This window comes from Neopelma chrysocephalum, unplaced genomic scaffold (assembly GCF_003984885.1).
Source record: "Neopelma chrysocephalum unplaced genomic scaffold, ASM398488v2 Primary Assembly neopelma1_25, whole genome shotgun sequence".
Lineage (NCBI taxonomy): Eukaryota > Metazoa > Chordata > Aves > Passeriformes > Pipridae > Neopelma > Neopelma chrysocephalum.
Genome location: NW_020897694.1, coordinates 6527372 through 6540042, shown reverse-complemented (window position 1 = coordinate 6540042; position 12671 = coordinate 6527372). Strand labels below are relative to the sequence as shown.

Here is a 12671-nt window from a genome sequence, read left to right as displayed (position 1 = left end):
AACTTAACGTACACTGTAATATGATCCCTGTTTTATGGAGTGTGAAGGCTGACATTTGAAATTAGTGCTATTTCAAAGCCTGGTGTCTGGTTGCTACATCTGGCTGTGTCATGTAGTCTGGGGAAGTGCCCTACCACAAGGACTTGAGCCGCAGAGGATGGTGAGACAGATGAAGCTAGATAATCTTTTTTATGTCCATAAAAAAGGGTCAGGGTCAGTCTTTCAACACCAAGAAGAACTAAGACAAATAAACAGAAATGGGACACACTGTAATTAATGGCTCCAGAACACAATAAATCCAAACAGCTTCTTATTTTCTGTCCATGGCTCTCTTCAGATTAGTATGAAAGTTTAGAGGGAAAACAGGATCTTCCCTCTTAACTATTGATTTGGAACTTTCTGAAAGAACCACTTTCAAACTAAATATGCATGTAGACAAAGCACTCCCCACACATAGCATCTCTGCCTGTATGTATGCATGTCTGTGCCAGTATGTCATTTGAGAGGGTTCTTCCTCTCCCAGTGTTTCCTCATTCTAAGAAAACACCATGTTCTCACGTTATGACTGTGAAAGAGCTTTTCAAAAATGTTGCCACGTGGACTAAGATACCAAATACAATTTGTTCCTACCCAGTTTTTTATGGATTCTCTGGTGATCCAAGCCGATTTTCATTTTAAAGTCCTTAAATATTAGCCTTGAAGCAGAGATGGCTGCAAAGATTATTTTCAGCACAGATTAGCAGATTCACAAAGACTTCACCATTGCTCTGTGACATGACAAGCTTTGCCTTATGAAAACTAAAGATTGAGCCAATGAGTTGACAAACACAATTTATTAGTATTATCCCTGGCCCCAAACATGTGTGCACACACACACACATACACACACATGTGAAAACTATAGTTGGGACTCAGCAATCACTTTTATCTTCCCGATGGTAAGATTCTGAATCTTACCTTATTCCATGCCGGTCACATTTAAGTTTTTTGAGTACAAAATACACTGATTTCAACAAAATATTTCTGTTTAGAGTCAGAGACTGCCTCCTTCTCTTTTATACCCCACCTCCAGCATCCCGAGGCATCATCTCTCCTCCTTTTTGGCTTTGGCACTGGAGAAAGAAAGGAGGAAAAGCTGGAAAGGGGGAGGAGGGACAAAGTGAAATTCCCAGGAAAGGCCGTGTTGCTTGTGCAAGCTTCATGTCCCGACGCCTGTTCAGATCAAGCCTGCAGTCCTGCACACTAACTGCCAAACATATACTGTGTGATTTGAAAAAAAAGATTCTGGTTAAACATCATTCCTTAAGGCTGGCTCTTTGGTAGTATCTTCTTAACAACTGATTTTGAAGCAGTTTATCTCATTTTATTATTAAAATTCAGGCAACACCTCTTCATGAGATGTGTTAAATTCCCCCCTCCCCCCACCCCCACCATTTTGTTTTTTTTTTTAATTTATTATGAATAGCTCCACTCATGTGGATTGTCAGTATGCCAGCCTTTGTTGCAAATAGTATGCTGTCCTTCTGTGCCCTGGGCCCCCTGGTTGGTCTGGGAAATGCAGTGTGCTAGGCGTTTCTGGCCTCCTTTGGGGTTAGGTATGATGGTCTCCATTGTGCGTAAGCAAGTGGTTTCAATCCTTAATTGCAATGGGGAAGTGGTCAGACAACATACAGTCCTGGCGGAATAATGGCAAAATGTCTTGGAAGAAAACCAGAAAATAACAAATATGTTACATACGAAGTGAATATGTATTTCTAACATAACCTGGAATATATGTAACATACAGGAAAGTAAAATACAAATATTTTTGATGGTTCTTCTTTGAAACTGGTGCATTATCTCATGCTATTACCTTATTCCTCTTTACAGAAATTAAAGAAGTGGTCTAAACATTTTCTTCTTACATCACAATTACACAAATCCAAATGCTTATTATGAAGAAATGGATGTGGGTTTTGACTATAATTATGAATTGAAAGTGAGCTGTCAGTCATCAGTAATGAAGCATCAAGTTATAGGATTTTGCTGTGTTTTCTCTAGGAAAGAAAATTACTTCATCACAGCAGAACACTAATACCTCACTCTAGACAGCTCACCTCTTCGAAAGAGACAGGAAATCTTTCACAATATCATTTTGGTAACTTACTACATCCTTCTGAGATATCCTCCACTTTAGAGAGGATTAAACAGAGACATAGAAAAAACTTAGTAGCTCTAAGTCTCTCTATAATTCAACATGACAGCTGGGAATTATTTCCAGGAATCGTGTTTCCAGTGCTTTCTTACAATCACTTTAGTGATTCTTTCAAAAATATATTAGCCAGGATAAAATCCAGCTCACACTCCCAATCTTGTCTGTGAAGCTGATTATCTGAATAAACACCAGCCATCATGTACATCCCTGAAGGAAAAAAAACAAACAAAAAAACCCAAACAAACCCAAACCCAAAACCCCACACCTAAACAAATAAGGAACAATCTCTCATCTGAGAGTGTCGAAGTGGGCTATTTGGACTTCCAGCTCTCACTGCTACTTTCAGAGAAGGCTGCACACTACTTACAGTCAGACACGCTTTTTTTTACAGGTATGGATGCATTCTCCCACCTGCTGACCTTACTTTGTATCCATGACATCTTAACACTACAGACATGAAGATGCCAGGACATTGTGTATATAAGGTGATACAGGTAAAAAAAACACTGAAGATGCTGGTGGCCATTTCTCAGCTGGAGCTCCTGTCTCTCCCATAAATTGCCAAATGTGTTTCTAACTACATCAGTATCATTGTACTCACCTAACAGACAGGGAAGTTGAAACATGGTCACTTGAGGATGGTCTGAAGACCAGTTCAACTCTGTCAAGTTGCTGGGAAATTAAATGAAAAGAGTTTTCCACTGCCAAATCCATAGATATCCCATTTGGCAGTGCTGCCTTCTCTCAGACCATGTAATTGTTTGAGAGCCAGGCCAATGCTACCTCAATACAATGCATCAGAAATATGTATACAGATACTAACAAAGCATCAAGGCACCACCCTCTGAAGTGAAACACAGCAGCTTTGTCCTCATCCCACAACTCTCACACCTGCTTTTCTGGCCTTTACAGAGTGAAACTCAGAAACACACATAAAAAATTGTGCATCCATGAACTGCACCTCTGGTTTTAGGTTGTAGGCTTTCCTGGCTATCTAATAAATCCTCCATCTTGTTCAATAAAGGTCCAAACCTCTCTCTGATTTTATGTGAGAAATACACAGATAAAAGTAACCCAGGCCAAAATAAAATATTACTTGGAAGATAATAATTTAAGACTCTTTTTGACAGTAGAAATTATTGCTTTATTGTCTTGGAATGTATGCACAAAAAAGGCACAAATGTTGTAGCTTAATTCAGCAAGAAATGAGTTTACATCACCTGAGAAGTAGTGACAGTAATTCTTACAGAGCAGGTCACAGTCTCATCCTAAATAATTTCTGTCTTGAGAAAAAGGGGAGTTGGCTTCTGATGTTCATGGTACCGTGGAGTCATCTTGCTCTACCAGAAATGCACGTATACCCGAGCTTCTCCAAAACACGTTTTACTCTAAATCCACCTTGATTCTAGTGGAGGTGTGGGGATCTTTATAGCAAAAATATTTATAGCACCTTGTGTTGCTATCTGTTGCCTGTTTAGCTGTGACATCGTGAACAGCATGTCTTGATATACCCAGCATTACTCCAGCTACTCCAAGAGAAGGCAAAACCTGAAAAGGAGCTTTCCTTAGTCAGTCTGGAGCTGGGTAAAAAATTCCTCCACACTTCCCTCAAGACAACACCTTTAAGATACTATAAAACCTGGCATGTTTGTAAACTGCTACTTCAGGGATGGTTTGGACCTATTTCCCAGTTTCTATATGCATCTAAATTTCATAATTCACGTGAAATTCACTAGCTTGTTTGAAGCTCAGTCACCATCATGTGGGGAGAGAGGAAATATCAATTTATAGGTCATTAAACCTTTATCTGCCAGTCCAAATGCCTTTGCTGATGTTGAAGAGCTTGCACTCAGAGGCTGTGCTCAGCTTGACCAGAGAATGGCAAGTGAATGGACTGTAATTGCAGCTGCTGCTGTTTTGGCTACATGTTGTAAGGAAAAAAAAAAAGAAGAGAGAGAATAGAGGCGAGGAGGGGATTCATTACTTCAGTTATATTTCTGAATTAAAAATACAATATTTTTATGAAAATGAGGATTCTCCTAGGAAAAAAACCCACCTATATATTGTGGAGAGAAAAAAGAGAGGTTCTACTAGGACACTGTTTCAGTTGTTTATAATTAGAGCCCTTTTTTCTCTTCTCACTTGGGACTGACCAAGTATTGCACATAAAAATATCTTGGGGAAATGTCACTGCCATTTTTCAGTATATTAGAATGGTTTCAGATGGCTAGAGAAAACTGCTAAGACATTTTCCACCCGAGATGACATTCAGAGCTCTGAAGCCCAAGTGAAAAGTGTAAATTGGTTTGTGCAGTTTCCATTTGCTCTTTTCATTTGCTTGCAATACACCATTTTCAGTATTAGACCTCGATACCAGGGGAGTTAGTTATCACAAAACAAGCATAGCTCTCCATTCTGGTAAGAGTTTCCCAAAGGTCAAGTGTTGTTCACTCTAAAACTGTGTTAAAATTTAAGTTTCAGGTATGGTTTTTAGAGGTTGCACTACATCATCTATATAGGAGTCATTATTGGTTGAATTTGGGGGTCGATTAAGCTTAAAATTAACCTGAAAGTGGTTCTACAAGATACGATCAACATACTAAACAAAACAAAACAAACAAAAAACAAATAAAACCCTCAAACCAACAAACAAGATGGAGTGCACAATTCATTTTCCCTAATACATTTAAAATTAGTGGCATTTATCATAGAAATTAACCAAATCTGGTTTTTACTAGCATATAATATCTATCTGACAAAATGAAGAATATCCATCTGCCAATATGAGGAAATATTACTGGAAAGAAACCCTGAAGGAACAAAAGTAAAGACAGCAGTACCATGTTTTATTGTTGTAGTTCTTTGTAACTCAATTTTCTGTTCTGTAATAAACTGCCTAACCTCTTACAAGATTAAGCTTATTTTCATCACTAACCTTGTCCAGTAAAAGTGAAAGTAATGTAGCAGATGCAGGTTAGTCTGTTCCCACAGTAACAGGTCATCTACTTACCGGGTAAATTTGCATAGTATCAATGAGCCTGCAACCCAGCATGAATCGCAATACAGCTGCAGGAGTCAGTTTAAAGACAGCTGACAGCAGACAGGAATTGTGTGAAGGAAAGTTCCCATTTTCCAACCACAAGCCAGAAGGCAAAGAAGGGATGGCGGGAAGACAACTGATTACCTAAAATGCCCAGACGTAGCTTTTCTTCTATATCTCACCTTGAGCTTGCTGATTTATAAGGCAGCAAGGAGAAATCAGCTTTGTCTACAGCACAACAAAGGTCTGAAGAGTAACACACGAAGTCTAGGCTGCAATTCTCTGGATCTCAGTGTGAAGTCACTGCCAAGTCAGGTACCTGCAGTAGGGATCTGTGCATCAGTAACATCTCCTTTGAGATGAATATGAAGTCATAGTTTGGTCATCTTAGGTAACAGTTAGCTTAAATCATACCTCATTCTCTTGAGCTCAGAAACTATGGTAATTGCAACGCCAAAATAAGGCAGCTATGCCAAGAAATCTGAATACGATCCAAAGTCACCAATACCAATTTTGTAATCCAATTTTAGATGTGTTGCAATGATTACCAAAGAATTCAAGAGAACAGAAGTGAGAAAGGTCAAGAGAGAGAAAGTAACCAGGGTCATTGAGATTTTTCACAAAGCAGTATCCTTGTGACTTATTCCCAAATTTGAAAGTGTGTTTGGATTTGTTTTCTCACCTAGGTAGATTCCAAAGGTTGTTTTTCCTATCTCTACTCTTGCTCTACACTTTTTGTTATAATATTCAGATCTAGCTTCTTATCAGTTAGTATATCTTTCATTCTCTGGGTTGAAATTGTTGATATTGGATAAGCAAACTTAAGGACAATTAAAAAAAAAATCCAAAACCAGTCAAAACCATTTATTTTGGACATGGTTAATGAGATATTAGCAGCTGGCAGACAAGAAGTCATTCTGAACTACAGATGTTTCAGTATCTGGCTTTAAAGGGATTTTCCCTGCAATTATGTTACACTACCCACAAACTCAGTTTCTCCCTTAGTTCAAATGGCAGAAGCCCATGTACTGGATTGAAATGTTCCAGTACTTCAAATTCACATTGCACAATGCTGCTGAGCACTGGGAACTCTATCTTTTCATTTTACATTTTTAAAAATCTAGGAAGGAGACACACAAATCTGTTAAGAGCATATAAAAGATTGCAAAAGAAGTTTGGAAACATGGCACTTGTATATACACATTAAAGTATTTTCTGTATATATCGAATCATGTGCAATTTTCATCATTATTTTCTGGTAAGACTTATTTGGAGATATTATTTTGGGCAAGGCTTCAAAAGATAGAGTGTTGTACAGAACCAGACAAACTCTCTCTCTAGAGTTTCAAGCAGTTCAAGACCAGCTCCCACAATGAAACTATACTGTGTGACCCCATGGAAGTGGGCAGAAATGTACCTCCACAATTTTTTCAGTCCTCTGGAACTCAGCTGTCCACCCATTCCTTTTCATAGTGAGATAGCAGATCTCTGAATATCTCCTGGCTGTGACTCCTTGAAGTCCTGTTCCCTGTTCCCTTCCCTTCCTTTCCTTTCCCTTGTTCAGTGTCACATATGAATTTGATGACAAATTCAGGAGGTTGCGATGACAAATTCAGGAAGTTGCAATGACAAATTAAAATACGTTTTCATTATCAGTGGCTTATTTCTTTATTTAAATGGCTGCAAGTCCCTTACTCTTTTAATATTTTCTGTTACATTTTACTTAAAACCAAACAGAAAGATAGGCTATAGTGATATCAATTTTCCTAAAGTGCAATTTCTGTCTCAATATATATTGTCCACAAATGTTATCAGATCTCAAGAAAAGAGAGATTAATGGCAAAGGAGAATATGTATTCCCGTGGCCAGAGGGGTAGGGATAAAAGATGGAGTGGGGAAAGGAAGACAAGGTTTGAGAATGAGAGTGATGACATCTGTTTTCTCAGATGAAAAGTTATTTTCCTTTGAGAATACTTAACATATTTATCTTTTAAGGGAGGAAAAAGAATTCCCACTAGATACACTGAAAATTTGACAAAGGTCTGAGAAAGAGGATCTTCTCAGGCTTTGTCTGTAGGTGGGTAAAGTCATAATAGCTCTGTTTTTCTTGGTTTTCTTTACATGAGAAAAACTGAGTAAGAATGCCTTACTATGCATAATTCTGAGGATATTCATTTTTTGAGTTCTTTTTACACTGCATCTCTGTCAACTGAAAGGTCAATTTAGTTATTTTTCCCTCCCTCAGATCCTATACCAAGGGAAAAAAACAACACCAAAACATGTAGACAGGTCTTTCAGATTTCAATGAAAATAACAGATGTTACCCATCTTCCACCCAGAGAGAGGATGACATCGCCAGAGTGACTGAGATTTTCCTTCCATCAGACAGAGCTTTATCTCAGGCAGAGTCAGGCAGTACTTTGCTTAGCAGAAGCAACTGTCGTGATTCACTGTAGAACATCCTCTACATTGGGACTGAAAGGAAACCTTTGATCTAACTGCATCTAGCAAGTTATCATGTAGATGATGGAGCATATTGACGGCAAAAATGACTGGGCTCAGCATTTGTTTTTTTGACATGGTGCATGCAGAAACTTAAGTTTCATATTGTTTTGGTCAAATGTAGGTTTTACATTCCCTTTATATTGCCTGATCAGTGCACTGGGAAGACCACCAACCTTTTGGTTGAGCTCTAGAAGAGACTCTTATTTCCCAATTTATTTAAATTCATGGTATGAAATCACTGCAACAAAATGACAAAAGCCATAGAGTTTACATACAAACTAAAACCTCTTCTCCAGTGACTTAGATGCAATTATAATATTATACTTAGCAAACAAATATTTTTTAGCAAGGACTTAGTTTCTCCCTTAAACCGGTGAATAGCTAGGAAAGCTTCGCTTCACTTCACGTGTGCAATACAACAGTGATTTCAAATTCAGCTATTTTCAAACTGACTGAAATTAAGCTCTGGCTCAAACTTCAGAGCACAACACAGTAAACCTGATCTCTCTCTTCCTCTGTGTATAGCAGATTGGGTAAGCTGGAAACAATCATGGGTTTCCTTAGTCCATCATCACAAGTCCCATTGGTCAGATGTGAAGATCATAAAACTACATAGGGCAGAGAAGCTGACAATGGGCTCATCCATCACATGGGACTGTGAAATAGATGGGACACCTGAGTTTAGGCAGGTCATGCTGGGAGCCTGGGGTACTTTTGACAGCTCTAGTACCCCCTTACATGAAGCCACCCATTGCAGAAGATATATTTTATGAGAACATTTCAGCTAGAGGTTGGGAAGGACACGTACTGACTTTTCAGTGATACTCAGTATAACTGTCTGAAGGTCGAGAGTAATGAATTACATAAGAGCCATAAGAGATATACAGTTTTAACAACTAACTGGGGGTAGAGCTCTCTATAAAAAAAAATATCTCTCTAATTGAAGGTGCATGACATGCTTGAAAATGAGTTCAATATTATCAAAACCAAAGTGTGGCTACATCAAACAGTGGTAGGCGGCAATAGAAAACCCAAGACTAGTCATAAGTAAGGTTGTTTGTCTGTGTTAAAAGGCGCCATCACCATTAATTTTTTCTGCAGCTGATGGCTTTCTGACAGCCTTCGCAGGGTCCTAGCCATGAAGTGCACCTTTGGATCCTGGGGGGTGCACAGTGCTGTTACTTCCTTTCCCGGGCAGGGCATCTCCCAGCAGAACTAGCATTTCAGTTCCTGAACAGCTTTTACTAATTGAGTTCTGCACATAAGTGTGTGGTATTAAGGGATAATGTTGTGGCTTTTTACATTGTCTGCAAGTATGCAGAGCTGCTGTGCATTACTGGAGCTTCTCAAGAGACCTGTTAACTGCTTTTTAATATTTCAACCTCTGACCTGCATGTTAATGTGGTGTTATAATTGGAAAAGTCGCTTTCCCTTACTCAGCAGTTTTCCTCCATGTGTGTGTTCCAAAACTAACTTGCTGACTTTATTGACACACATAGTAAGTTTATGGCTTCTCTTCTTGCTGGATACAGTTATTGCCAAGTCCCAGGCAAACAATCTTCAGTCTTGATGGAAATACATAAGACAGAAAAGCATAAAGTCTGACTTTTTTTTTTAATCCAGGTCTGGGGTTGCTAAGTTGTCAGGTAACAAAACAAGAAGATAATTTGGGAATGCATCATTTCAGTAGAAAAAAATGTTGATCCAGCTCAGCAAAAACAACAAAACAACAGTGTAAGAGCTGTGGCTATGGGAGAAGGTGTATAGCAAGGCACACACTGCATTACCATCTGCAAGTACATTATCTGGCCCTGAATCTACTCTGATGAATGTCATACCTGAATAGCTACTATTACGGCAACGTGTAATTTTTAAGCATGCCATGCTTACCTACAGTGGTAAGAACCACAAATGACTCTTCTGAGTTTCATTTCCTCTGTGTAGTCATGGATTTTCCAAGCAAGATCAGCACCTTTCTGTGTAGCCCAATCAAGCAGACCTAAAATCTCACAACAAAGATTGGCATTGTGAGCTCCCTCAAATTCAGCTTCCCTTTGTCCCAATATTGATTTGTTGTGTTGTTTCTAATCAGCGAGTGAGTACTCCGACTCACTTTGTCCACACAAAAATGAGCATCATAATCCTACACTGTGAACAGACAAGTGCTGCAGCATGATCATGAGTAGTATCGCTTCTTGTGTTAAAACGTTGCCAGGGTAGCCAAGATAGCCATATTACCTTCCCACTGTACAGTTTTGACAAGGATAAAAGAAAATACTATGATGTCCTGTGGGAAAGTGGATGACCTCATATGTGAAGGAGTGAAGTGTTAATCAGTCATTGCATTTTCTTAACGAGGAACCGCATTAACTGTGTCATTTTGTATTATTGCTTGAAGGGTTGGGAAACTATGTTACATTCATTCAGCTCTGCTCCTGCGTGTAGTGAATATTCTGTGCAACTGTATATCTTACCATAAGGAATAAATCTGTTGCAAAAATGCTGTGATTGATTGTGAGTGGTCTTATTAACTAGAGACATTTCCAAATGGCAATGTTTGCTTCGACAAACCATGAGAAATGGAAGTACCAGCAAAAAACAGTAATACCAAACTCACAGCAGCAGGTGCTGACTTTGGAACAGTTGTCTTTTCATTTTTAGAATCTGTCACTACTATACCAATGTTCAGTACATATACCAGGAGATTCAATCTCCTTTTTTCCTTTTTTTCTTTTTTTCTTTCTTTTTGATAAAGTGAAATAACATAATACTTTTGAATGCATATGAATAGAACAAGAAATATTTTGTGAGGAAAATGTATATAATAAAACTTTAGAAAAAGTTAAAAGTCTGGTAGGCTTTTTAAAGAATATAATTTTGTTCTAGGAGCTATTTTTATGTTAACCATTTTTGTTAGCACAGCAAAAAAAAAGGACAAACAAAAGATTTTTATGCTATTCTTGATGCACCATTTGTCCTGCTCCAGCATAAAAAGAATTATTTTAATCACTCAAAGATGAAAGGTTTTGGATCTCAATGCATCTGGGTATCAGATGGATATGTCTACTGCTTCCAAACTGTTGTGCAGCAAAAGGGAACAGCACATTTCTGTCCTCTTTCTGCACCTGTGAAGAGCTGGGATTGCTGCAAAGCCAGGTAGCACAGAAGTTAAATAATTTGGAGAGATCCTCTGCCAGGATGCTGGCTCAACACCTGCTCCAATTCTGCTCTGGCACTGAGCGGAGACTACCAGTCAGAGGGATCCTTTCCACCCTGCAAAGATAGCTCTGCTGCAAGGAGGTCTGGCTACCATGTTCCCCTGAAGATTGAAAGCATAGGCTTGCTGCCAGGAGGAAAAGGCTGGGGAAAGCTGATGACTTTGGGGACATTGTCAGGTCAGGAGCACCACTAAAATGCCCTGCTGGCTGCAGCCCACTGCCAGGTGAGGACTTTCATGAGGGGATGGATGATAGTGAAGAATAGCATTTTCCCACTTCCCAGTATTGTGTTTCCAGCTAAGGGAAGTCATCATTAAGTAGCTAGATGTTTCATGTCTCCAGAAATATCCTGTAGGCCCAGGAATATCTTGCCTTCTCCTCATCTAGAAGTTAAGGATACCCACACACACTTGAGCATGGTCATTCAGGGAAATCAGGTCGCTCTTGGGACTTTGTCATATGGCTTTGCTGCCTCTTTTTTTTCCCCTGCACCAGACAGAAATCTCTGAGTTACTGCAACCATTGTATGTTGGCTTTGTGCCTTGTTTGTTTGTTGTTTTTTCCCAAAACCTTGGTCCCCTCTTTCCAGGAGACAGTGCTGTGGTCCCTTGATGGTTTCACAATGACCCTGATGAAGGCATCAGATGTGCCAATTGCTCAATTAAACTTGTGGGTATGCCAACAGGAAAGGGACCAGCCTACCCTACTGAGTCTTGGGTGTACTGTAGGCAGGAGGGTTTGGTGTCATGGTTTATAGGACAGTGCAGTTTCAGCCAGGCAGGGGTGAACACATGTCCTTTCAGCACAAAGACAGGCAGAAATTTTGTTGGCTTCCCTGTCCATTTACCTGCCACTGAGTATAACCTAAGAAGTGGGAAACAAAGCCAAGCGTTGATCTTTTGGTACTGAGACCTGGGTGTCTAGGAGCCTGGACTGGGTTTTGTTTTCTCAGCAGTTAGCTGCTTCTGTGAAAGGATGCTCTGAATAAGAAGTCATACTCTATATTTTTAGATATTTAGCTTGGCATGCTCCAAACTGCTCCTAAGCTAAATAATGAAGATGTTCTAACAGAGATGTTGTGCATTCAGAGAGAAAATTAATTAAGAAAAAAACAATCTCTTTAAAAATACCGCAACACAATACTGCAATGATGCAGGAAATACTTACATTTACTGTATTACCAAACAAGTGGAAAGAGAAGTATAGAGGAGGCTAAACCCATCTATTTGTTATCTCACATATTGTTTGGAAAAAGAAAAAAATCTTCCCATTTGGGTATGTGTAATCTCAGAAGCTCTAAGCCTCAGGCACAGACAAGAAATGTATATATATATATAAATCACAAACTAGGACAAATTCAGTTGTCATTTTCACTTTCTCTCACTGTTTGGAAGATTAGCTGGCTAAGCAAAATACTTCTGTATCTCTGGGTAACAAAGCAAGATTTGACTGTTCTTCAGGGTTGTGGGTATTCACTGTTGATTTTACTGACACATTCTTGTACACTTTTTGGGGGAAACTGTCTTACTGTGTGATGGGCAGAAAGGGTTAAGAACCCACTGCTGTTGTGTGTGATAATATTTTTTTTCTCCATTTCATTTTCTCTGTAGAGCAAAGTAGTTCTGCTTTCGCTTGTTAATGAACTGAACACTGCCATCTTGTGGAAGTTTTTTAGCAAGCAAAATTACTCTTTAATATATAATATTAAATATAT

General features: G+C 39.0%; 1 protein-coding gene across 1 annotated transcript in view; it reads right to left on the bottom strand.

The window, feature by feature from the left end:
- The window catches only part of TNFSF11 (TNF superfamily member 11), a 45492-nt gene extending 35760 nt beyond the window's left edge, over window positions 1-9732 (bottom strand). Inside the window, exon 1 of the mRNA XM_027675202.1 lies at window positions 9630-9732. The gene's annotated coding sequence lies outside the window, so the exon portion shown is untranslated. The remainder of the gene's footprint in view (window positions 1-9629) is intronic.
- Between the last annotated feature and the right edge of the window lie 2939 nt (window positions 9733-12671).